The 24,222-nt window shown below is 41.4% G+C and overlaps 1 long non-coding RNA gene across 1 annotated transcript in view; it reads left to right on the top strand.

Moving 5' to 3' along the window:
* Positions 1-11,643: 11,643 nt before the first annotated feature.
* LOC137152234 (uncharacterized) overlaps positions 11,644-24,222 on the top strand; it is a 58,170-nt gene continuing 45,591 nt past the window's right edge. The window contains exon 1 of the long non-coding RNA XR_010919497.1: positions 11,644-11,860. This is a non-coding gene — a long non-coding RNA (uncharacterized lncRNA). The remainder of the gene's footprint in view (positions 11,861-24,222) is intronic.

The raw sequence follows: 24,222 nt of genomic DNA, 5'->3' as shown, positions 1-24,222 counted from the left end.
AATAGATTTTACTTAGAGGAATTTCAGGCAAAATTTTCCTCATGATTTCAGAAAATCTCTAGCACAGAATATGTTAGATAATGCTCCCTATGTTCCTATTCCAAGTACAACAGGTATGGAAAACACATTTCTTTATGAAAGTCATAGTCCAGCCCCAACAGCCTATAGTTCATTCCAGTGGTTTAAAAAAAAAAATTATAAGGAAATTTCATTAGACCAGCATAGTGGAGTCCCATGATCCCAAAAAAACGTTTTTTCTATTGCTTATGTAAGTACATCTGAACTACAATTCCCCAGATTTATTCCTAATAGACATATTTTTGCATCTGCTGTTAAGAGTGAGACAGACACAAAAGTTTCAAACTGTCAGGAAGGATTTTAGAAGCACAAATTTTACACAAACCCATGTCACATTAGAACCTCCATGCTAAAGAAGTTATGCCAAACTGTGCATGGAGCCTACAACTGCTGGAAATTTCTTTCAGCTCAGTGTGATTCACAGAGATAAGGACTAATAGGAACACAGTGTATTATTAAAAATATCAGCTAGACACGGCTCAGCAAGTACCCATAGCAAGTGTCCCTAGGAAATAGAGAAAATGCTTAACTCCATTAACCCTTCCAGATCTGAGCTTTCTTACTTATGTAGGGAAAGAGCCACAAAAATGTTATGGAGTTGAAATACTAGTGAGATGAACTACAGTTCTAATGAAATGCTAATGAGACCAACACAATGTAGTGTCTCAAAGAAGGCACTCTCAGTCCTCTCAGGTTTAGTAAACACAATAGCAATTGCTAATTTGCCAGAAGTGGATTCATGAACTTAGCCCGGGAATTTAAACTGTAGTAGAAAAAGACCCTGTGTTCTTATAATCTAATGACATTGAGATTTTTGCTCCTATTAAAGGTTCTTACTAAATTTAAAAATAAGGCCTCAAGTTCTCCATCTGCCGCTATTTCAGGATTCAAGGGTTAGGAGTCACTACCAACTAAACTAGCAGTTGAATGGTTTTTGCCTGGCTAAGGTAGTTCTCATCTCTTCAGTGAATTTGTCAGTAAGGAGACTTTCTAGAAAAACCGGAGATTATTCACTAATTTTAAATGAAAATGTCATTGACCAAATGGGCTGAAAGCCACAACATTTTGTACCTGGATCCAGATGTTTTAAACATTCAGATGTCTGAAAAATATATGGCATGGTTAAGAGAGGAAGCAATCCCCATGATGTTGAGGGACATAAATGGCGCTGATGGTGAGGCTAAAGACACACACGATGAATATTGCTTGAGTAGCATACTCTCCCTTCACTGGGTAGCTACTAAGAGTCCCTAAACTACAGCAGAGTTCTGTGTAAATCATGATGTGTGGGAGGGAAGAGCTACTCAGTGCAACATCCTCTTCCCCAGGGAAAAATGATGCATCTTGCATAGAAAATGTTTAAATTAATGCAGAAGTTTTCGGTATATCTCCCCTCTGCTGCTTCCCTACACAGGGGGACATGCATACAAGGGAGCCCAAGGCAGCATGGCATCTGAGCCCATCCCTCCTGTCAGTGATTGGGATGAAGGTAAGTGGAAGTGTTTTACTTCAGTATCTTTGACAGAAGATCTAGTGTCTTGGGCCACGTTGTCTGGCCAGCATAGACACTACAGGTCCACACACCTTGCACAGTACCATCTTCTCTGGCATGTTTTCACTGCACAGAATCCTAAAGAGTTTTAGAAATAAGTTTTTTCCCTTCCATTGTTTTTACTATAATTCCCCAGTTTCTCTGGATCCAATGAGTTGTGCATGGTGTAAATCTGGAGGGAGATAGAAGGCCAAAGGTCAGTTCAAGCCACTTCTGTGGTTCCATGATTGAGACCTGACCATTGCTACTGGAATGGTGCAAAGTGACTGTAGGGCCCATATGTTTAATATTGTTCATTCTTTAAGTATTATCTGAATTTACCAGGAATTCTTCCATACTTGTAAGACTAGGAAAAGAATTAAAAATAGAGAAAATAAACACTCCTATCCAAATTAAACTCTGGAGAGAGCCTCCCCACCTCCTTTCTTGAACTTCCTTATGAAAATAACCAGTGTTCTATCAACAGGAATTCATATGGATTTAATCTAATGTAATTGTTGAGTCTACTTCCATGTTCTTTGTTGAGTCTTAAATGATTGTTGACTATGGGCTACTCCAGTTATTTTCCTTGTTTTCTTATATTCCTCTCCTCTCCCTCTTGTAAATATTTGGTTTCAGTGGGACTACTTGGCATATGCATGTTTGTAGGTTTGGGCCTTTCATATGGAGGTCTGCTACTTCTGACTATGAGAATAACTCTTGGTCTACCAGATGCTCGAACTGGGAAAACTGACTTATTTAACTCTGCGTTTGTTTCTCTGTTTTATAGTATCAAATTATTTGTTCCAGTCAAATTACTTATATTCCCCAGGCAGAGGAAAAATGCAGGCAGTGAAAATAAAAGCAATCGTTCAGCAGCCTCAGATGTGCTTTAACCTTTAGTTAATCTTTTTCTGTGATTTACTTTTGTCCTCCCAAGAGAAGGAATCTCTTTCCTTTAAAGCAGTTCCTTTCAATTTATACATATATCATTATTTATTTATATTATATTACAGTAATTATTTATAATATATTACTTATATTTCTCTGATTTTTGGTTCTTTTACTTAAATACCAATTAACATTAAACCATCACAGAATGAAACAATCTCCATATCACTGACACATTTTTAATGTAAACATAATTAGCACTCCAAGCTCTCAGAGGAAGAGGCACAATAATACTCCTAAATGGCTGCAGTGTTTGGGTTCCTTTATGTCATGATAAAATCTTTAATTTTTAAAAACACTTTGAGCCAGATTCTGTAGCTCTTCCTCATCTGAGACCTCCCAGGTGAAGTTAACTGGGCTATTCATGTGAGCAAGGCTTCAGGATCTAGGCCTTAATCACTGTCACATTCTGGTCTGATATAGCCACTTTTTACATCTCATCTGGGATACATCTATTCTAAGATTCATTTGTTATCCCGTTAAGAAAGCATTGTCCATTATATGGCTCAGATCAATGTGTTTATTCTTTGCAGAAGCCTCTATTGTGTTCAAAATAAGTTTAAAGTACCAGAGTCCAAAATTTAATGACGACTTTATCACTGAATCAACAACTAACTTTGTGACTTTGGACATATCATCACTTAAACTCCCTATACTTCAGTTTTCTCATCTGTAAAATGGGGGTAATAATACTACCTCATATGGGTTTTATAAAGCTGAATTGATCAATGTTTGCAAAGTCCTTTGGAAATCTCAGTTGAAGGTGTTATAGGAGTGAAAATTTATCATCTCTTGCTCTTGAAGTATTTAAGAAAGTGCTTTCTTAAATACTACATTTTTCTAATCTTTTCCTCTTAATTTTTCTCATCCTATTACATTTGTGCTTGTTTTTCCCCTTGTGAAATATTCACTTACTATTCACGCATATCCTGATCATCACTGTCACTGCACCAACACAAACACCTTCCAAACACTGATATTCTTTATACATTCTACAGCTCACCCTCAGTGCACAGGTAATATTTTTTGTAAGTCTATAAACCAAGTTTTGACACAGGTAGTGGGGAAAAAAATCACATGGGATTGTATGCTATATTTACCAATCTACAATTCTTGTTTACACACAGTAAGCAATTTTTGCCTTGAATGTAAATGAGGTTTTTATAATTCAGTTGCAGAAGTTGCCCCTTGCTACCATTGTTGAGCTGCAGTTGCTGCTGCTCATTAGCCATTGTGTAGACTCATCTCTTTTGGATATCAGTGGGACTAACCTTGACTCTCATACAGAAGAGGTGATTATTATTCACCCTCTTTCCCTTATTTGGACTGACATTGATTCCCCAGCTTTAATCTGCAGACTGTTGGGACTTTAGAGAGGATGAGACGTTCAAAGAAGAACATGATATCCCGATCTTTGCTGAGCAAAGTTTAACATTGTTCGTTAAGTAAAACGTTGATGTGGTTTTTTCATATCTTTGCACTAGTCTGTTGAATGCTAGTTATTTAGAGCCTAATTCTCCTGATGGACAATACAAGTCCCACTGTCATCATCCTGAGTTATTTGTATCCTGAGGTGAGAAAATCCAGCTGTCTTGCTTAAAACTTGCTTTTTTTTTTTTTCCCCCTGTCAATTATTTGGAGAACACTTTGTTTCATATACAAATCACTATGGCCCTGATCCTGGAAACATTTATGCACGTTGCTTAACTTTAAGCACATAAAAAGTCCCAATGGAGTCAAAACTAGAGTGAAATACATCCATAAGTGTTTTTAAAATTGGAACTGATTACTTGGGTATCTGACTATTATTTGGTACCAATAATATGTCCTTAATATGTCCTGTGCCTCAATTTTCCCATATGTAAAATGGGAGAAATGATACTGACTTCCTTTGTAACGTGCTGTGAGATCTACAGATGAAAAGCACAGTATAAAAGCGAGGAAGTATTATTGGTATACTGATTGGTATACTGGTATTATTATATCGGTATAGTGATATGGCCCATATCACAAGAATATTTGAGCACCAGCTCACAGGAGTTTTGTAAGGCATAATCTATGTTTGTAAGTGCAAACGAAGATCATCGGTGTCTCTGATGTTCACTGGAAAAAGCAAATGGAGACCTTTATGATTGTAGGCACATGAGGCTGGACTTCACAACAATTCTGTTGGTTTTAAAAAAGCCCTGAAATATTTTACCTGATTCTACCAGGGTTTGAATGGCTAATGCAAGGTGTAGAGAATCCTCAACTTCCAAGAGGAGTTAAGAGCAGTCAGACCCTTGCAGGATAGGTCCCATATTGCAAGCAACAGTTGAGTTAAACAAACAAAGAAAAAAAACTGAAGGTAGTAAACAGAAGAAACTATCAGAATACAAAAATAGGGTCAGGCAGTAAGAGGTAATGAGTAGCTGTCTGCCCAGGATGAGCTGCACAGTGCATTGTCTATCTCCAGGGCACCTAAGGTATATAGCAAGTGATTTATTACAGCAATGGCAAAGGTGTAGCTTACTTCCTCACACATCTAGCTAGCTGTGCTGGTGAACATGTAGAAGGTCAAATTCATGGCTTTGACTATTTCATGCCCCTTCCTGGACTCTTTGTTCAGGTGGGGGATCAGCAACCATGTAGACACACATGTGTATCACAGAACCCAGACCTAAGATCTGGGTAGCCCTGATGTGATTGTGGAGAACTCCACCCCCACTCCCCAAGCAGCTGCCTTAGGGCAAGGGGCAAATCTAGTTCCTAATAAGGAATAAATTCAGCATATGGAATAATTACTACAGATAAGGAAAAAGCAAAATATTATTTGCAAAGGAAATCTAGAGCTAGCCCTAGATGCTACAAGAGAGAAAGGGAAAAAATTAACAGGCAACATTGTCAGTAAGATTCAAAGGACAACAGAGTCTGGGATCTCATGGTACAAGTGTTGGATTCAGAGTGCCCAGACAGCAAGGCATGGCCAATTATTGTTTTGTCTTTTTGTTTGTGGTGCAGAAAATTACACCATAGAAGAAATTCCCAGATTTTGTTGTGCCAAGTAGTCATGTAGGAAATATGAGGAGCTAGAGGAGTATTCGGCCTAGATCAAAAGAAAACAAAAGAAGAGATGTATTACTAGCCAGTGTCGTCTCTCCAAAAGAGGATAATGGATATGGGGAGTTTTATGGGAAGCCCAAGATCAAAGTACATTGTTTTAAAACAATGTTTCCCAAAAGATTTGTACTTTTCTGAAGTCCTATGTATTGTATGTACAAGTTTGTGTAAGACCTGCCAGTGTTTTCTTATGTTTACTTTCAATAACACATTTGTGTCTTCCAAAAGAATGAGACCTCAGATGGAAATCCAAGTCCATCTTACTACATTCTCCAGATTGTTATTTATAAAGCATGGAGGGTGCCTCTTAGATGTACAGCACAGAATTTGAAGCTCAAAGTTATGATGACTTTTAAGCCACCTTTGCATGCTTCCAAACCTGGGCTGCTCCAGGTATATCTACACTACAATGTACAGCCATGCTTGAGCCTGGGCTCAAAGCTTACCCCCCTACGGTCTACACTGCAATACACATGCATCTGACGAAGTGGGTTTCTGCCCACGAAAGCTTATGCCCAAATAAATGTGTTAGTCTTTAAGGTGCCACAGAACTCTTGTTGTTTTACTGCAATTGAGATAACCAGGCTCAGACCCAGAGCTGGAGGGTCCGAGCTCAAGTCAAGCTGGGATCCAGAGTCTGAGCCCTATTGCTTTTCAGTGTAGCTGCAGCCCTACTTGACTCAGGTCTGGGGGAGTCATCTGGAAGTGTCCCATCATTCCATGGGACAGCTTCCTTAATCCTCTCTATGCCAACAATTTGCAATCTACTCTATTTAAATGGAAGCCCCTTTGGCAAATAGCAGGAGCTCAGGTCAGCATAACCCATTCTGTTCCGATCACTGATCTGCAAACACACTACAAAAAAGCCTCCAGGGTTTGCAACGGAGCACAAACCAATCCAGCCTTTTACAAAGCAAGGGGCTGCCTGGTAATGTGAAGGCCAGGAAGTAAAGTTTTCCTACAGTGCACCACATTCCTAGGGCTAGAGCGATCACATTTTGGGAGGGTGGGGAAGGCACTAGGCACTCTGAGATATGGTTACTTTGACTCAGGTCTGCACACTGCATGTTCAAGTTCAAGCATGGGTTAGAAATTCTTAACCTAGGATTAAAATATAATGTAGACACTCAAGCCCAGGGTTCCGTAACGTGGGTCAGCAGACTTGAGTCCACCTAACTCTGGGCTTACATTACAGTGTAAACATACACTCCATCAGCTGGAGAGGGCCCTGACATAATTAAATAACCCTGGGGGCCTGTCTAAATTATGGAAGCCTCCCTGAGCACCACAGCACTGACTGGATTCTCTATAGTGATGACGCTGTGCCCCCAACATGCCTCTCTCACCTTAACCATGCTCCTAGCATACCCTGACACTAGAACTTGCAAGGGGACCCTTGGTGAAAGCCTTACAGCTGTCTGCTTTAGGGCCTGTGCTACAGGAATCATCCCCTGGCTAGAACTGGGGCTTGCAGGGCCCCTTTATGCTATTTCAGCTCTCTGACCTGGCATAAAGGGGCCAGAGTGAGGATCCTTATACCCGGTGTAAATAGACCAGAACTGGGGTGAGGATTTCATGGGGGGGAAATGGTATAGAGTCAATGGACCAGACCCTGGACTTGATTTCACCATTGTAAATACTGTGTAACTCTAATTCAATTGGAGTCACTAATATATATTTTTACATCAATGTACCTGAAATCCAAATTTTATCTAATGAATGAAATACACCCCTAATTTTAACCCCTTTAGTTTAAATGACATTAGATGAGGAATAACCCAGTTTGGAGAAACAAGTAGGCAAGAAACAACTAAAGGAGTATAAAGACATTTCAAAGAGATACCCTTTAACAGCACAGGTGTGTCACCCTTTTACAGCATTTTTGTCTATGAGGGGAGCATGCTAGAGAGGAAGGATGGTCTACTGGTTAGGGCCCTCACCTAGAAGAGACCCGTGTTCAATTCCTTACTCTGCCACAGACTTCCTGTGTGATTTTAGGCAAGTTACTTAACCTCTCTGTGCCTCAGTTTTCTACCTATAAAATGAGGATAATAGCACTATCCTACTTCGCAAAGGTGTTGTGAGAATATATTCAAAAAGATTGTGAGGGACTCATATACTGTTATGATAGAGGTCATCTGAATATCTTACACAAGTAGGGTTTTAATTTATTGAGAATGCATTTCCTTACCAGCTGTGTACTCCTTTGATAAGCAAGAAAAACCAAAGTGTTAAAGTACTCTTTGGGTTGGATCCTTTCTTCCTTTGGCATTCAGAACTCTCAGTGGGTATCTAATGAATGAAGAATCAGGCCCTTCAACATCATAAAAGTGTCAATTTAGTAATCAAGAAGAAACAATGTGGTAGGGGAGGCCGATCTGGCTCCAAAGCTGTGTTTACCCCACTTGTCAAAAAACAAAAAACAAAACAAAAGGAAGAATATTTGATTTTCTTTAATAGTCTTCCCATCATGAGCAATTCAACTGTGAATGTGGGGAGAAAAATTAATAATGCATTATGTTCCAGAAGGACTCTGGGGGGCCTGAATTAGGACATGTGGTACTTTTTAATCTTTTTTCCCTGACATTCTTCCAGGCACTTTTAATTTCTTTCATCTCATCAAGGTCACATTTGGGCAAGTAGACAGGTTGTTTGTGTTTTTAATCAAACAGTGGCACTAATTTATTGCTGCCTGACAAACTAAAACAAAAGCTTGAGAGCAGAATTAACTGCATGTAAGGATTTAATGTAGTGCTGTGGTACCTAATAACATGACCAAAATAAAATAATGGCCATGACAAAAATATGGTGAAATCAATAGAATTACCTTTGTGGCTTTCAAATACTAAAGTTTTAACTCTTCCGTGGTAAGTGCATATACAATCTTTAATGGCTAATCTTTAAAGTTATATTTACATATTAGAAGTATGGTCTAGTGAACCGGACACTGGACGGGGTAGATCTTGTCTCTATTCCCACCTATGCAGTGCTATGTTATCCTGGGGAAGTCCCTTTGCCTTTGTGCCTCTGTTTCCCCTCCCATTTGAGCTAGGTGGAAAATGATTTTCCCGTCCTGTGAGAGTTTGAGATTCTGAAATATTTTCCTCTCTTGAAACAGGATAAAATCTTTAAAATTTCCAAGAACTTCAAGATATTGCAGCCACACACAGTATCTTTGGGGGAACATATGGCATTAAGATTATGTATCACTGTGGGCCAAGGATTCTACGTTTGATTGTGGCCTACTCCATGGGGAAGGGTTACCACAGCTCCTCCAGGAACTAAAACAGTGAGGGGTGGGGGAGAGGAGAGTGATTAAGATGCCTCACTCATGTTGTAAACACCTCCAGAGAGGTACCAACCCCTGGGGAGGTTTGAATATACTGGTTCAAACTAGGTTTCAAGGGACTAGGAAAACAAAGAAAGGGCTTTTGGCTTCAAGAGACTGCATTTAAATTGACTCAGGGTCTTTTTCTGATCCAGCAAACATACAAGGCCTGCTGTCCAATTGGAGCCCCAACCTTGTGGAAGGGTTGGAAACACTTTGGTCTACTAGGGCCATAAGACAAATGTGTGACCTCTGGTAAGTTTTTAGCATGCATTTAAGAACTTTTATGTGGTTTTTAATATTTTTCTCTGTAATGCATTTGCCATGAGAATAAAGCTGCTTACTTAGAAAAAGTTGTGTGGTAACTTGTACCACTTGTAACCGTTGGCAAAACACTGATCATGACCCTGAGAGAGAAAGCAAAGCACAGGCACTGGCCTTTAGGGAGACTAGATTGCTGGAGATATCACGATGTAAGGCAGGGTGCTGTGCAGCCTTAAAACCTTAGTCGGAGGGAGAGAGATGCAGGTCTTCACCCAAAAGAAGTGACAGCTGGGAGTGGTGCCCTGGAGGGACCATGGAGGGGAAATACAAGTGCAATTACCCTGAAACTGTGACAAGACTGGCAGTGTGTAGTGGTTCTATGACAGTGAGGAACTGCCCATAAAGTGCCAACACAGTGGAAGCAAGTACTTTACAAGGGAAAAGCACAGAGAAAACTCTCATAGCTTTTCCAGGAAAGAAACAGCAAAAAGAGAGAAAGGGGGAAATGAATTATGAACAGCGGGGAGGGGGGAAATGTCCACGGGTTGTGATATGCAGAGAAAGGCAGCTCAACCCAAAGGAGCCAACAGAGGCACAGCAGTTGACTGCTGTACTCTGAGAACAAGAAAAAGAAAGTAGGTCCAGGATCACAGGGAACATCCAGCCCACTGCACTGGCAGGGAAGTGGGGAAAATCTCAGAGATACTTTCCTTGAGGGAAGCAGGGAAGAGGCTGTCACGGACAACAACCATGCTCCACCCAGACTTCAGCAGAAATTGTGGACAGATCTACAGGTGGACCAAGAGAAGCTGCAGATGGAGATGGACAGACTCTTAGAAGCCCAGCTGCTGGCAGACGAGAAGCAAGAAAAAGCAGACCGAGAGAAACAGCACCAGCATGAAGAGAGAGAAAGGGACAAAGATCATCAACATCAGCTCAAGATGGAGTGACTGTGCCAGCAAAACCCTAATCCAGTAGGTGGAACTTGACCACATGTACCTGTTCTGGTGGGTGGCATAGACTCCAAATGATTTCCCCACTTTAGGGAAGGGGATGACATGGATGTGTTTTTAAATGCTTTTGAAATAAAATGTGAATTGAAGCAGGTGGGGCAGGAGGATATCTGGCTCCACTACTGTCATGGACAAAGGTCTTAGACATTTTCACCCCTATGGACAGAGAGGACTATAAAAATTATGAGCAATATAAGCAAGCTTTGTTGCAAAAGTTTAAATTGATCCCTGAAGTGTACAGGAGAAACTTTCAGGGAGTTAAAAAAAAAGGGGGGGGGGTATGACTTATGATGAGGTTTGAATTCAAATTAGGGTTTATTACATAAGAAAGGAAGGAACTTCTTGGTGGGTTGATTTAGGACAATTCTACAAACTCTTTCCCCATTCCTCCTGTGCTTAATAGACAAAGATCATAGAGATGTAGCCATAACTGAGAAATTGACAAACCATTATGTGGACAGTCAGCCTGGTTTTGATAGAAAACCTAATAGGGATGGAATGGGATCACAGGACAGGAATTGGGTCCAAGCCCAGACCCACAGCTAGAGGGAGAGAAGCCATTTCTGAGATGGGTGGGGAAAAATGGCATCTCATCTGTAGCCAGCTGGGTCACCTTACCTGGGATTGCCCACTCCATTAACTGAGGTCCCGTGCAGTGCTAGAAAGGCCAGCTGCATCCCAATCTCACTGAGTTAAATGTGTGACAATCTCTGGAGGGAGGAAATCACACAGCCAGTCTGTTGATGGCATATAATGTTCAGGCCAAACTATTCACACTGCCCGCATATCATGCTGGACAGCCTTCTGATCACCAATGGGCATGGAAGGTGGTAGTAAATGGGGAGTCCTTCAATGGATGGAGAGATACCGGGACTGCTAAAACTACAGTTAAACCCCATGTTGTGAAACCCCATTAAATGCTCTCAAGGTGTGAAATCTGGGTTAAAGTTCCCCCGGTAAAAGCCTTCACTCTACCACCAGTACAGATTTCTGTACAGACCCAGGAAGGGTCAGGGTGTTGGTTGTAGGGGACATGGCAAACAGTCCATTTTCTTTGTTAAGGAGGAATGATATTTTGGCTTTGAAAGCAGAAGAGATAAATCAGACCCCTCAGTTAGCTCCAAACCTGCAAGGGACTGTGCCAGCCAAAATGGAGTAGCTGACAGGAAGGAGGGAGGTGGTCCCCCTGCCAGTATCTGAGAGGAAACACGGTTGAGATCATTACCTTCCCAGCATATGCAACCAAATACCTGAGAGTGAGGGAAGGGGGGTTGGAACAGGGGGATTTCCCCTGGGCTGGAGCGCCTGGGCCTAAGCCAACCTGATTACAGACTGAGTCCCACCTGAGCGGAATCAGGCACATTGCCCACTGAGAACAGAAGGTGGCTGCAGGGAGGGGAACGAGAGCTGGGCTTAAGTGGTGATAAAGCTCAGCTGGGAAAAGCAGTAGCAGAAAAAGCCATGCAGAAAGCTCAGAGAGTAAGGAAAGTTCTGCAGACAGAAAGGCTTGGGAGAGACTCTCATTAAGCAGAGAAGAGACAGAGAGACCCAGAGGAAAACTTAAGAGGAAGGGGCCCAAAGAAAATTGCAGCACAGGTAAAGGAGAAGACCTATCTATTCAATACAGGGCCCTCGGCTGGGACCTAGAGTAGTGGGTGGGACTGGATTCCTTCCCTGGCCCCAATTAAGAGGGTAAGCAAGCCCAACAAGGGGCTACAGGCTGAGTTGAAACCAGGCTGAGGAAGAGCTCACAGAGGGAAGGATTTTTATTGTTTTAATGACATTTTGGGACTTCCAGCCTAGACAGTTGTGACCATGGAAGGAGTGGAATTAAGATGCTGACCCAGCCAGAAGGCCAATTTATGGATGGAGAAATCCCCACAGGGTTAGAGGGACCATCAACAGAAGGCACTGGACCAGCAAGAGAGCTACTATGCTTGCCTGGCCATGAGGAGGTGTTTAGTAGTGAGTGAATTCATTTACACAGGGTAAGACCGCCTCCTGCTTACATGGGGTCCTACTGATGTAAAAGGAAACGTTAAGTCCTGAAGCCCCAAACAGGGAAATAAGTTCTCAGTTCTCCCCCACACCTAACCAGGGAGCCAGAGGCAGTACACAGGAGGGTGAGGATGGTCTCCTTAGCCAAAAGTGGGGATATTGAGGTAGTTACAGTATACTGCCAAATCTGTGACTCCCATCCAATGGTGGGAAATCCCTGAGTAAAATGTGTGACAGCTGCTTGGGAGATGGTGGAGGTAATTGCAGCCGAAAAGGAGGGGGAGCTTTCTCCCCATGGCTGTCTGATGGTCTGTGAAAATGTAAAGGACCCTGAGTCTGGTAGGGGGAAGAACTCCTGTTCACCTTGTTTCAATGTGTGGGGATCAAAAGGCCAACCCAGTGAAGTGTGGGGGGGTCAATACTCTTTGACCTCACCTCAGAGAAACTGAAGTTAGTCAAAAGGAGCCCTTAGCCCCTGTCCTCTGAAGAGTTGGAGCAGAAAAAGGATTTTGTCTGGGGGGAGACTTGAAAAATCTCTTGGTTGACTCCTTCTCTGGGCGTGGTTGAGAGCTGCTTTGCAAGGAGCTGGCCTGCCTTATTTCTCCCTTTTCGTCAAAAGAATTGCTTCCTAGAATATGCCAAAGAGGGGTGGGGATTTGGGGAATCTCCGCCCATTGCCAGGGCAGCTGACACCTCGAGGGGCAAAGAGACATTGCATGCTCCCCTAGTTACTGAATGGAAGGTGGAAGTGGGAGGGCTAGGTCTCAAGTTCAGACCTGAAGGTATTGGGTGACAGGGATAAGAGGGGGCATGTGAGATCCACCCCATAGATTCCAAAGAGACATTACACAGAAGTGTTGTGAAATGACCATGGATTTATGAATAATGTGTGCTGATTTGTTAGCAGAATATTTTATTATATGAATAGTTGAAATGTAAAATTATGAAAGGAAATAGCAGAAATGCCAGCCTGGGGATAAGCCATGGGTTTCCCTATGTTGCTGTGTGGGAATTTGTAACTGCTGGCGGCAAACTGTTCATAGGCCTCTCAGAGTATGTCTACACTGCAATTAGACACCCATGTTTGGCCTTTCTCAGCTGATTCGGTCTAAGGGGCTGTTTAATTGCTGTGCAGATGTTCAGGCTTGGACTGGAGCCTGGGCTCTGGGACCCTGTGGGGTTGGAAGAAAGTAATTTTTTTTTTTTTAATTTTCTCATTGGCCAGCCTGTTCTTCAGACAAATTCAGTGAAAGTCTATTTTTACATATGAGCTAAACAAAGCTATCAAGCCAACAAGTGGGGGAGGCAACAGCTTGGTGTCTGTGCCCCAGAGGGGCAAGGAGCTTGCTTTGGGTTTTACTTTTCACAGAATACATTGCAAATATTTTTGTCTATAAAAACGGGGTGGGGGGAGGCCTGAATCTCCAGTGATTAAACAATTGAATCAACTGATTGTGTACAATATTAGTGTATTGTAAAAGTGTCTCGAGAGATCTTTTCTGAAAGCTAATGACACACTGGTGGTATCTGTGTGATGTGCGTATTAACACTGAGGAAATATGGAGACTTAATGATATTATGTTTTATGGTCTGTGGCCAAACAGTGAAAATTGGGTTCTCCCCCAGACAGGAGAGAAAGCAGCTATTTACCTGTCTCCCATGTAAATTAAGCATGATGGAATCAAAGCATTTTCAAAAGTGGTCCCAGCAAAAAAAGTTTGAGAACCCCTTACTTTACCTATGTATTTTTACTACAAATCAACTCAGTGCTGTGTTTGCAGAGAAGGGTGTATTTATCCCCAATAAGTTAATAACATGTGATGTCTTTTTGTGGCTTTAGAGGAACAAATGAACCTCATTATTTTTCTGACCTTTCTAGGAGAGGGCTGGACATTGCAAGGCACGCAGCCTTGGGGAAACTGGGGGCTGGGAGCGTGTTGGGGTCATCTCGCTGGTTGTAACAAAGGCTGGTGGAAGCTGGAGTGGGGGCTGAAAATAAGCCGCTGGGGTCAGAGCTGCTGAACCACGGTTGTCTAGTGCACAGGCACTTCAGGGTGTGACCTGTGTTCTTGTAGGCTGTTTGTGAGCATCCTCGGTTTGGGGCTACAGCAGCAATGCGTCATAAGGCACTCAGTGTTGCAGGGCAAATGGTGACACACCCCCCTGACTGGTCCAGATTACACCCCAAACCTTGTGACAGGGACCTTGGGTGGGGTTCCGTACTGTCTCATTTGGTGTGTCTACACAGCAGCTGAGACCTATAATTCCCAGCACAGGTGGATGGACACATGCTAGCTCTGACCGAACTAGTGCCACAAATAGCCATGCGGCCACAGTGGCGCAAGCCATCTGAGTACATAAACAGGGAGACTGGGTGGGATTGTGTTTGGGTGGCTCATGCAGGCCATGGCCACACTGCTGCTTTTAGGTGCTTCCATGCCCTGGCTCTGCACAAGCATGTCTACCCATGCTGGTAATTACACCTCTCAGCTGCTGTGTAGACATGCCCTTAGAAGCATAGCACAAAGCTCCCGGACGAAGGATCGTGGCAAAGGTGGCACCTTCGTTCTCTTCTGATTCTGTGCTGCTGCAAAGGCTGATAAGGCCCAGGTATAATTTTAAGGCTGTCTAAGTTATGGCAGCATATCCCCAATATCCTATCTGCTGATGCCCTGCATTCTCTTGTCCTCAGTGTGCCCTGCTAGCCCTGGCATCCCCCCCTGAGCTCACAGTGAAGGCCTTGTAGAGCAGTGTAAACCACCTTGCACAAAGTTTGTGCCAGGGGAATTTTTTTCTGGCCAGACCCCAGGCTCTTACAGAACAGCAATGTAAAAGCTTCATAGCTGAAGGGAGAACTCCTCCCCTAAATCTGGAGTAACTTCACTGTGATTCACATCAGTGTAACTGAGATCAGACCCAGGCTGGAGAGTTTGAGAGACAGAGTCATAGACTGTGGCAGGAGTAAGTCTGGGATTAGAACTCAGGAGTTGCTCAGGCTCAGAATCATGCCACTATTGTTTTCTGCCTCTACCTCACTTATCACACAATTGCAAATAAATTGCCCAAGTTTTAGTTCTGCATATTTTCCCTTTTTAAAGAAAATTCTGGGGACCAAATTTATCAAAAAGAAAAGTAAGAGAAGTGATATGCCATTATCTTGTGAAGTCATCTGAAAATGTCGTCACATAAAATGGTTATGTGGAGAAGCCAAAGGACTCTAAAATCAGCCCCAAGTAAAACTTTAATTTAGTTTTCCTGTCACTGCAGCCTATGATAAGCCTTCTTTTGCAACTCTCGCCTCTGAGATTGAATCATTTAAACAGGTCCCTTGAATTTCTACATCATGCTTCACTGAACAATCCTACCAAGAGCAAAGAAACAAAACTATAGCTCCCTTTCTAACTGACCGAGTGATACGTGAGAGACTTTACTGCTGCAAAACTCCAGACTCGTGACCTAATTGTCCTGATTTAAAAATATTTTAAGATAAAAGACCAACTTCTCTTTCTAATAGGAAATCAGCCCTTCTCTGAAGTATATAAATCACAGGGTTCCCCCCATCCTCTTTTAATTTCAATAATCTCAGATTAGTAAATAAACTATTTTTTTAATTGCACCTACTTTAAAAAAAAATGCATGATGCTTTCTTGGCAAGATCTGACTCTTTCTACAAGGAGCCATCTCAGACTAAATGCATCTTCCAAACTGTACAATGAAGTTAAATACTCTACATATCTCCCTATATAGATGAAGAATGGCAAAGTTAAAAGGACACCCAAAAAAAAAAAAAAAAAAAAAAAGAGGAAAACAGGTGGCTTATTCCAAGCCTGCCAAGAACATTTTGGTTTCTTGAGAATTTTGGATCCTCTGCTTGGCTGAGTGTTGTTTGTCTCATCCACTGAATAATTTCATATCCTGCCCACATTTTGCTTTTTGCCTCCTTCATTTAAGCTTCTCCTTGCTGGGTTTTGTCAGTTTCTAAAGGTAGCTCTGGTCATTTGATCCTTCTACCACTAACCTTGCATTTCCTGCTGTGTTTCCCAGTCCTGATCATCCCATCAGTTGCACATGGCCAACTCCAACTGCATGTGTAGCTGATAGGATGATCAGACTCCTTGTGTTCTCTCCCCTTCTCCCCCCCCCCCCCCACCTACCTAGTACCTATTTTCATATACAAGAACTTTTCTGCTGCCAGTATTGCATATTGTGCTTGATAGATTGACAAGGATTGACAGATATGCAAGCTCGTGACAGCCATGAGCTGATGAGTGATCATCTATTTTCTGTTCTCTTCATCAGTATTTACCCAAGACATGATCCAGTTCCCATTGAAATCAGTAAGAATTTTTCCATTGTCTCTAATGGAAACAGCATCAAGCCCTTTGACTCCATCTTTTCAACTGAAGTCAGTGGAATTTTTGCCTTTGACTTTAAAGAGAGCGGTAGAAGGGTCCCTCCTTCTTCACCCATATGATGGAATCTTAAGTTGAGAGTATTTTACAGTGGATTACAGAATGACACACAAGTTTGTTTTTCTTATTAGGGCATATGCTTTCTTTACTCCCTTGAGTAACTGACACTAAGATGGTCATATACCCCTATGATTTGCCCAATAGTACCACAGTTGTACTGTCTTAATATAGTTGGAGATCAAATATAGCAAAGGAATTACATTTAAAATCAATGGGAGATGAATTCCCAGCTCCCCTTTGTGCCTTTAAAAGTCTCCCCCACCTGTCCCATTTTGTCTCCTTCACCTTGTGTGTCTTGTTCCATATTGCTCCATATACCTGGAATAGCCTCTCTACTAACGCATCCTAATCTCCTTCCATCTACCCATTCAAGAAACTTCTGAATACCCACCTCTTCCACAACACGTTTAAGCTATTATGGCCACTCTTCTCTTTGTCTATGTTCTGCCTTGTTTGTTCTTTGTTTTCCCTTCTGTCTTTACGTTTTAAGCTTTTCAAGTCACAGCTCTGTTTCTCACTGTACCATGTCTTCCTGTGTCTTCACAGTACTAAATAAATGTTAAATAAGAATTATGCAGTGCTCCTAGAATTCTAAGTTATCCTATTGTTTCAAAATTAAAAGTAGGGTGGCTGTTACTCTAATCTTTTTTGTAAAGATGAATAGACTATGGATTGGATTTAACCTCATAATAAAAGCACTGCAGAGAGTGCAAATGATTGTTGTATGGGTGTTGTGATGACTGAATATTCTTGATGTATTTCCCACTGCTGGGAGTTACATCTAATTGCTGATGGATGGAGGTACTATTTGTGGCCAAGATGGTGGACAATAGGAGCTGCAGAAAATCAGGTTAGAGATGAGAAATCCAAAAAAACAGAAGCTCCAATTAGATTATAAGGCAACTTTTGATCTTAAAAAGGTCTAGGTTTTAAGTCCCACATCATGACCTGGATGGTATATGGGACAGTGGTGCACCGAGGGGGGGCCAGCAGAGGGGGCTAGGTCCCCGAGTGCCAGCCTATGGGGGGGTGCCAGGCCAGCCCTTCACCACACGCAGGAGGTGGGGGGTGCAGGAGGTTCTGAGGAGTGCCCCCGTCTGAGCTGGTGCAGGGTTGGAGTCAGAGAGGTGGGCACTGTGTGGTGAGTAATTGTGGGGGGGGGCAGAGCCAAGCTTGTATCTGTGTCCCCCCTCAAGCCTCATGCCCCCTGTGGATACAGACTCCCCCTCCTCCCCTGGGAAGCTGGGGGGCAGCACCGGGACCCCTCCTGCCCTGCTCAGGGAGGGTGTGTGAGGCCTAGGGAGTGCAAATGTAGGCTTGGCCCCCAGGTGCCAGAGATCCTCCGTATGCCACTGATTGGGGAGGAAGAGCTGAGCTATTGAACATGTTCACTTTTGTATGAAACATTAAGCTCAAGTCCTCCCGTTGGTGCAAGTTATGGATTCTCTAGCCCTTTCCAGAAATGAATGGGAAAATACTCTCATTATAAAAATATCCAAGAGTGTCTGATCTATAACTGAGTGCATAATGGCTGCTCTAACACAGACATTGCTTTGCTACTGACTGACTCATTACCATATAAATAGTGAATACCTTGAATATGCAAAGTACCATATGAAATCAAGTAGTATTTACATTTTGACTGGAATAATCTTCACAAAGAGAGTGACGCCATCTCAACCTTTATCAAATCAAGAGTTCAGACATGACAGGAGAAAAGAGCTAATTATAATAATGCTGGCATAATGCTAGTAAAGTATTTCAAAGCATTTTCATTACAGACCTTATGTTTAGCGTTCAGAAACTCACGTAGCATATACAGGGGCTCAGCCCAAAAGGGCCTGACCCTGCAAACCCTTATTCACATGTCAGTGGGTCTGCTTGTGTGAGTAAGGGATTGCCCTGAACCCTAAGGAAGGGAAGATGGTAACATTAAAAAAGTAGTGTGATCTTCAGTTCCATTGCCACTGTGATATTCCAGCTCAGGAAGTGAAATACATTCTGTCCATCACTTTTTACTTGTAGAGTAAATGTCCCAGGTGGAAAAAGTGATTGATTTTTTTTTCCTATTCAAAACCAAGAATAGAGACGCAACAAAATCCAATTTGTCTTTTTTTTTTTTTTTTAAATTCCAGTTGTCAGATTCTGATGTTGGCTGGGGTGGGGTCCAATCAAATTGCAAATTCTCTACAGGTGTAAATACATCTATTTATTTGCTGCTGGAGTCTATAGTGAAAATATAAGAGTATGGGAAAAGTTTGATTTGTTTTCTTACGAAGAGTAGAATCTATTTATAAAAACCTTTTACTGAAGGTCATACCCAGCCCTTAATCTGATTCAACCACTTTGCAATGTTTTTTCCCCCCTCTAGGCTCATTCTTCCCCACCTTTAGGAAATGTCTGTTTGCTGTTCTATTGATTGGCACAATCATTTATCTGGAGCACATTCTTTTTAATGTTTGAAAGGTGTAGCAAAGCTGACAATGGGAGGCTGTATTTCTTGTTCTGTTTTCTGGCAGATTTGATTGATCATGACATTTTGAATCAGCATTTTCTCCCCCTATATTTTTCTCTACTACCTTATTCCTTAAAAAGGGAAACTAAAGTGAAAATATCGATTTTACCTTTACTGCTACCCTAGTTTGCTATAGTAAGACTGGGCATATAGACCTTTCATCTATGAGCAACAAGTACCTTCCTCACATTTTTCTTTAATAAATCCTCCATTCTCTGTTAAATACAGTATCTTTGGTAAAGCTTGGATTCTGATACAGTACTTATCTGTGGTACAGTGCCTAGAAGATGATTTTCACCTAGCAGCTGGCCACATTTCAGTAGCGTGTGAAATCTAGACCTTTTGCCACTGATTTTAGTGGGAACACTTATTGAGACCATGAGGCTTAACCCTGAGCACTGCATTTCACTTTGAAGTCAAAAGAAGTTGTGGATGAAAAGTACCTCCCCAGGTCAAGTTTTTAGGACGTGATCCTCTAACAGCAGAAGAAGTGATCAGAGGGGTAGAGCAAGTTACAGAATGTCAAAGCTTGTTGAACATGGTGCTTCTCTGTTTTTTGCACTACAGCTGGTAGGGTAGGTTAGTCAGCTTTCTCAGAAGTACAATTTATGGCAAAACTGTTGAAGTGGGAGAACATTTGACTCAGTTTCTCCAAAATTCATGTTTTTTCTTGCCCTGCCTATAGTTTAGGATTTCTTTAGTTGTGAACGTGGTCATCTTATGGTTTCATTTCACCACAACAGGATGCCTTTTACAGCAAATGCATGGGGTTGCAGGCAGTCTGACTGTGACTTGGAAGAAATTCCCCCTTTTGGAAATCTGCCTGAAAAGCTCTTGGTGGCCAGCTTCAGAGCTATACACGTACAGACAAAACCAATCTGTAAACCCATGCATACTCCTAGTTCATACTGGATTCATAATCCAGTTTTACCTGCATGAATAGTTGCATTGAAGCCAACTCACAGGGTCTGATTTATTCCCATCAATTCAATGGAATCTAGATTTGGGACTTTGGAAAGGAACCTATTCTGAATATGCTGTGCTGATATATCAGATCCATAACCAGTTCCTGTGATAGAATGAAGCTAATGGGACTGCTCATCTGAGAAGTTCTTTGTGTGCATTTTTGCAAAATATCCATGTCCTGCCATGCGGGTTCAGTAGTCTGTCTGCACGGAGGCAGTTATAAACTGGGTTCTTAGTCTGCATGCATTGCTCTTACCTTTGCAGTCCCATTGATACGATTGGGTAAGAAGCTGTAATAGTAGAGTAAGTTTTCATACTTTTTTTATAATGACTACTGGATGACCATTTTTCTGTTGGCATATGTAGGAGGTTTTTTGCAATTGCTTTATTAGGGATGTAATCAGGTCTAATTCAGAGTTAGTGAAGTGTATCCTTGTTTTCTGTAGACCTGTCTGAGAAAACTACCTTTGGCAGTAGAAAGAGAATGGGGGATGGGAAGCTAGCGTGATCAGCTCTGAGGTTAGGCTTAGCAGTGTACATTTGTACATCACCTTTTCTTAATGACTAATTTGGGCCCCTTTAAAGAACACTCTATTAAAGGGCTGTAGTAGTACTTGCTGCAGTTATAATTTTTATGTAATGTGTCTGAAGTGTAGAATGTAATTTTTAAATTGATTGATTAAACAAAAAATTACTTCTTAGAGGGCTGCTTTTGCAATAAGATTTACCAAAAGACTTATCAAAAGTGCTATTAAAGCAGCTTGCATTGCAGCTTTAAGCTGAAAGACTGTTCAGCGGGAGTTGAGTCAGCTGTGCATCTATTGCAGATTATATTTAAACATGAACATAACCATAACTTAGTTGTTTACAATTGCAGTACTTCAGACATGATCAGATGCTATTCATCTTATTGCAAGTATCTTACTTTCTAAATTTGATCTGGTAGCAGAACTGAGGTGAATGACAGAAAAAGCGTTGGTGTGTCTATTGTGAATATTTAAATATATACATCAAATAATACATTATCATGGGTTTTTAATTCCAGTATGAAACTTTATTAAGCCTTCCATCAGTTTCCAGGATTTTATATACAATTCATAGATCAGCAAATACTATATAACAATTTTCCTTTGGGGGAGGAAATAACCCCAGAAGTAGCAAAAATTACAAGAGTGAAGAATTACAAGAATAAAGATACCAGAGAACATTAATATTGCCAATGGGTCATCATGTGCCCCATTGGCCAATACTGATCTGGTGTCATGTGATCTAGGTAGCCAGATGTGGGGAGAGCCCAGTACGGTCACACGACCGAAGGTAGCAGAAACAGCAGTCCCTAGCACTGTTGCCAATGCTAACTCTTCGATAACCTCTGGTGGCTCGAGAAATACCTGCTTTTTTTATCCTGTTGGTTGTCTAGCCATGGAGGGTAGTGACAATCTCACTGAGCTCTCTATACAGCCATAACCAGCGGTTCCTGTCCCCTCCTAGGATATATCCGCTGGAATACAGAAGAAAGCAGGGGGAAGTGGATCCCAGAGGTTCAACAGGATGGGATGGAGGGCCAGCAGCATCTCTGTGTAACACAGGCTGTGGGGGTAGTTTATGTGGATCGAACCTTGTGTATGGCTGTGATTAGAGCTGAGCAAATAATTGTCTATGGCGGGGGCAGGGAGGAATGTTTGGTGGCCAAATGCGGGGGAGGGATACATAAATTATTTTCTAACCAAAACTAATTCCCCCCCCCCCCACAAAAAAATAATTTAGTTTGGGTTGATGCTAAATGTTTTGAATGTCAGTTTCAAACTGGTGTTTTCAAAACCAGTCATTTAAATTTGTTTTCGGGTTTCGTTTGGTTTTGTTTGGCAAAACAAATTTGCTGAATTCAACCCAAATTTACTATTTTGGGGGCAGTCATCCAGCTCTAGTTGCCATACAGCAACAGAGCTGTTTGTTTTTAAAAAAAAAAAAAAAAAAAAAAAGAGGAACAGGGTAGACATGATATGTAAATTGTGATGGATTGTTCATTAGTACTAGAGAAGAAAGAAGCGGGGGAGGGGAGAAAAGGTGAAACTTTTGAAGGAGGAAGAAAAGAAAAAGATGGACTTAGTAAATATTACAGTCAAGATTGAGGAAGGGAAAAACTAGGATGGGGGAGGGGACCCAGAAGGATAAATAGCAAAAGTAAAAAGGGATGTAAAAAGAATAATAGAGAAGAGAACCACCAAAGGAAAGAGAGAGAATTTTGTATTTAATATCAAAACGACTACTTAAAAAAAAAAAAAAAAAAAGACCACTTATCTGATTTCCATACATTTACCAAAGCTTTGTATCTACATGCATACATTGGTACTTTATTGTGACCCAGATTTTCTGAAGCTTGTATTTCATGCACTCGTGCAATTACTGTGATTCTGGTAAACAGGGAAAGTATACTAGAATTTTATGGGCTATTAGCAATAATTGACTGACCATTTGTGCTGGTCAATCAGATGTGCCACTTAGGAAAGACACTTGGAAAAGGTAACTGATTGATTGGACTAGAAGGGAAGGGGAATTTAAGATCAGGGGAAACCGATTGAATTGGGCTAGAGAAGAATGCATATGAAGGAGGAACTGTTCCTTCCCCACCTCTGGCAATTCTTGCACTGTGTCAAAATGTGTGATCAACTATGCCACTAGCCAGCTTTCTGGTTACGTAGCTACTGGCTCTCGAATAAAACCTCTTGTCAAATCCTAATATTTAGAAAGCGTATAAAATTCACCCTGTCTGTAACATTTTAAACATTGATTAAACAGGAACATTAGTTAAGCAGTTTGGTATTTTCAAAAGTTAATTCACTTTGATACACAACAGATGGACCTCAGCTTTGAACTATAGTGATAAACACTGTAGAAAACCCTAAAACCGACAAATGAGCTTAAACAACTATAACTAAAATATTCTACCATTTTACTAGAGTTTTATTAATGCTGCACATGGTCCTCCAGGGAGCGTTGAGAAGCAGCGCATCACTGACTCCTAAAAAGTAATTACTTCCTTTCACTGGGCAGAGCAGCTGGTACCATTATGGCACTGGTGTTTCAGAATATTTTATTTGAAAACAAGGTGTTTAACAAACAAGTGTCTGAGGATACATTGGGAACATAAGAGTTGTTTTATTTTCAGACTTGAATGTGTGATGCAGAATTAATTTTGGAAGAATGACCTGTCTTTATTTCTGACATCTGTGTGATGTTTAATAAGTGATTTTGTGTGTTCTGGTCACATGGTGACTATCATTTAAGGAATTAATTGCTTATTTCCAAGAAAGAGCTGAAGGGAGAGTATGGTTCACATGCCTGGAAGTTGTCGAGCTGTTTAATTTGTCAGGCTAATGGTTTTGCATTGGGGTTTTTTTGGTTGTTTTTTTCCTGTGGCAGGCCTTCTAATCACATTGCTGTGTGGTGATGACGGAAAATAAAACCTAATTGTGAATGCAGACTGTCCTCAGATGCCAGATTACGCAAGTCTTGCATTTTCAAGGCTTGAGCGTGGGTTCCTAGGAACTGCAATTAATTATCAAATCTGCTCCTTGCATATGTGTGTTCTGTTCAGTCTCCAGATTTCCAAGGCGCACAGGATTCCCTGAGTTTTTACATCAATGTATGTAGGCTGTGTGGGATGATCTTAGGTTTTTGTAACTTTCTTAACACTGCATGTGTAGCGCTAGGCCCGAAAAAGCCAAGTAACTTTACAAATTACATGGCCCAAATCTGACCTTTAAAGATATATTATAGGAAAATATAATGGTAGTGAGGGTCATTCTTCATAAGTAGACTAGAGTTTTGATATGCAAGTGTGTTGTTGGTAGTTATTTGATCTTTACGTATCTTTTGGTAGAGATTAGCAGTGTGTAGATAAACTGCTTTCCTGTCTATCCCTGTTCTGTTGATTGAGTTCAAAAGGAACATATGAACATTTAGATGGAACTTTGAATGTAACAATACTATTGTTCGTATTGCTC

This window comes from Emydura macquarii, unplaced genomic scaffold (assembly GCF_026122565.2).
Source record: "Emydura macquarii macquarii isolate MOO-44397 ecotype Brisbane River unplaced genomic scaffold, CSIRO-AGI_Emac_v2 contig_1146, whole genome shotgun sequence".
In the NCBI taxonomy this organism is placed as follows: domain Eukaryota; kingdom Metazoa; phylum Chordata; order Testudines; family Chelidae; genus Emydura; species Emydura macquarii.
Note: the sequence above shows the minus strand (reverse complement) of the source record. Positions and strands in the feature narration are given on the sequence as shown.